Here is a 3,792-nt window from a genome sequence, read left to right as displayed (position 1 = left end):
AGGTCACTTTCCATTTTGGGAAACTTTTGATCTGGCTTCAAAACAAGGTATGAGTTTGAAATGATGAATAAACTTCTTTAGGACATGAATGAAGTGTCTCAACCCATTTCTCCACCTCCTAGCCCTCAGTTGACTTTCAGTTGACTTTTATGGGCCCCAGATGACCTGACAGTGCACTGTGGACTTTTGAGCCTCTAACCCTTGGCAAAGTTGCTTCAAAATGAACCTTGATTCATATAAGCTCTCTAGAATAACCATAGGGCCCTTGTCTTAAGAAAAACCTTGGTCTCTTTGCACAGATGAATTCTCTTGATGTCAGTCTTGACTGATAAGATGCAATGTACTATGCAATGTTAATGACCTAAAAATGAAATGAATGCATGAATGGGGGGTGCAAATTTGAGGTGCTACAGTCCTCTCACTTGATACCCGGCCCGTTGGGTTCTCTGTTGAAATGGCTGTCGTTGTTGCGGCTGTTGCTGTTGTTGATGTTGTTGTGCAGGTTGATTATCAGCAGGAATTGTTACTGCAGCAGTGTGCTGGTAGTAACGATCCCTACTATGTCCTCTCTGGGCATACACAACACTCGTGTCACCCTCCTTCTTACGCTGACCATTACCAAAGGGCTTCTTCGACCCAGACGACAAAGCATTTCCCTGTATCTTCCCCATCTTCAGCCAACTTTCAATTCTCTCCCCTGCCACCACAATGTCTGTAAAACCAGTGACGGGATAACCCACCATTCTCTCAGCGAAAGTCCCTTGCAAGGTACCCATGAACAGATCGGACATTTCCCTATCCACCAATGGAGGTTGAACTCTGGAAGCCAACTCCCTCCACCTTTGCGCATATTCTTTAAACCCTTCATTTGGCTTCTGAGACATACCCTGCAGCTGGGTACGGCTAGGAGCCATGTCAGTATTGAATTGGTATTGTTTAAAGAAAGCATCCCCCAAATCCTGCCAGCTCTTGATATCGGATGATCTCAACTTAGTATACCACTCAAGAGACCCACCAGACAAGCTATCCTGGAAAAAGTACATCCATAGCTTCTGGTCCATAGTATAGGCAGAAATATTTCGGACAAAGGCCTGGAGATGAGTTTCCGGGCAAGAACTCCCATTATATTTATCAAACGTGAGCACTTTAAACTTTTGCGGGATCACAATCCCCTTAACCAGCCCCATGTTTGTCATGTTGATAGCCCTAGGAGTAGCATGACTTTCCAGAGCCCTTATCTTCTCTGCTAGCACCTGAATCTCTTTGTTTGGCGGCTGAACACCGTACTGACCAAACTGTTCGTTCAACACAGAGAACTGATCTTCTTCTTTATCCTCAACGGCCCCAAAGAAAGGAGGAAGCTGATTATCCTTCAGATTATCGCCCACAAGACCTGGTCCACCACCTGCAGCGAAACCAAAACTTCCACCATTATTGATCACTACACCAGCAGTAGTTGCCTTCCTCCTGGGATCACCACCATCCCTAGAACCACCGAGACCATTGTTGGAAACACCCTCTAGATTATTGCCACTATTGGCAGCCGAAGCCCGCTCAAGCTTCTCCACCTTCTCAACAAGTGCCTTCTGCCCCAAGGCGAACCCTTGCATGACGTTGATCAGCTCTCCCATCTTCTCTTTCAGCTCGAGAATGTCTGCGTTGGGTGGATCCATCAGTTTGGATTTGTTGCGCCTGGTAGGGTATCTGTGCGGACGTGCTACGTGCAAAGGAATGATTCTACGTGCGCGAGCAATGATTCCTGAGTCAATCAAACATGTTAGAAACTGATACCTGCAAAACAGAAGACAGGTTATTATGACTCACGCATGAATGCAATGTCTATCCGTATGAGAAACATTCTGTCTTTCGATCCTGGTTTCATTGAGACAGATAATAATTTGACAATAACATTCTGACATCAGGATGTCTCTCAACCAGAATCTCAATCGAGAATGTATCTTGAATATGGATAGGCATGAGTTAGATGCAGATGAATGCAAAAATGGGAATGATGCAGATGCATGAATGCAAGTCACAGTGCCATCCTCCAAGTCATCTGAACATCAACTGTACTGGATTCTGGTCTCTGAACTGATCACAACCATCTGAGGGACTAGGTAACCATAAATCCAACTCGGGAGTTCCGAAATAAACGGAACCTGAGGATATATCACTATCATCACCGGAAATCCACCGACCAAATAGCAACAAGATCCTTTGAACAAATAACTTCAAATCCAGCCCGAGGATCTGAAATAAACGGAACCCGCTGATAAATACCACGAACAGAGCTCCGGCGTGTCAGAAATAAATATCCATAAATCCGCCTCATAAATAGAACTCAGATCAAGAACTGAACCATTAGTCATCATCAAACAGAATCTGCATCTGTAGGAATCAACCCCTCCCCTCACAGGTGAATTCTAATAAGGTCATCCTAAGGCGGATAATGGTCTCGACAATCAGACAAGATACTCAACGGGTTTGCCCTTTCGGGTGTGCTGTTGCAGTTCTCATAAGATCATCTAACCCAAAGATCCGGGAAAGAACGGTCACCGAAGTCAACAGCTCAAAAGAGGTAACCCAACCAAAGTGGACTACTCCACCCGAAAGAGCTCTCTCAGATGAACCTCGTCCGGCTGTGGTATGTCACGTCGCAACAACATGCTGATCCAACAAGTGAGGAGACGTGAGACCACGCTAATCCTAGGTGTATACTCGGGCCTGGGTTTTAGCCCCACTCAGAACACCCACCCCAAATCAAAGGAACCAAACCTGTCCAGAGTCCAGCATAATGATAATATGATGCATGCAAACATATATGCAAATATATACACAGTATAATAATCATAAATGCAATAAATAAAGCAATACAAGCAACCAAAACTACCCTAAAGAGCGCTAGGATCGACTCGCTTAGGGAAGATGGACCAGCAAGAGGTCAACTTATATCCCCAGCAGAGTCGCTAGCTGTTGCAACGCGAAAAACAACCGACGGAAAAAACACAAGTTTACAGAGCCGCCACCGACGCTATTCATCCTATGACGGAAAGGAAGCGCAGGACTAACCTAAGAAAGGGAAAGGAACGGTCTTACGACCAGAGATTATAAGGTACGGGAGTCGGTTACGCAAGGGGAAGGTATTAGCACCCCTCACGTCCATCGTACTCGACGGGATCCACGCTCAAAAGAATAGGAAAAGGTTGCTAAATAACTGCTCAAAGAAAATGCACGCACTGGAACAAACAGGTGAAAGAAGATGGAGGAAGGGGACTCGACAGGATGTCGCATCCTGGGCCTACGTAGTTTGTCAGAAACAAACATCAGAGTCAACGTAGTTCGGGGAAATGGGGAACATGCTCGCTAGGATATCGCATCCTATGCCTACGTATCTTCTCTATCCAGAGGAAGAATCAGAGCACTCGTAGCTCGGCTGACGCACGCCAAAACAAAACGCTAAAAGAGACGCTGAGACGTCCAAAGAAACACTCAACAGGAAACGGAATGCCAATCCCTGGGCTTATATCCGACTCCAAACAAACAACCCAAACAAGGAAACAAAATGCCAATACATGGACTTACATCCGACTCCAAACAATGGCACACGCTAACCAGCGAACACCAACGAAAAAGGTTCTCCGATTGACAAACTAATAGGGAGTCTGGAACTCGAGCCTAATAGTTGTCACACATACAAGAAGAGACGCTGAGACGTCAAAAGAAACAAAAAGGTTGAACACACAAACTAATAGGGAGTCGGGAACTCGAGCCTAATAGTCATGCAAACACACA

Source organism: Lathyrus oleraceus, chromosome 6, assembly GCF_024323335.1.
Source record: "Lathyrus oleraceus cultivar Zhongwan6 chromosome 6, CAAS_Psat_ZW6_1.0, whole genome shotgun sequence".
In the NCBI taxonomy this organism is placed as follows: Eukaryota; Viridiplantae; Streptophyta; class Magnoliopsida; order Fabales; family Fabaceae; genus Lathyrus; species Lathyrus oleraceus.
Note: the sequence above shows the minus strand (reverse complement) of the source record.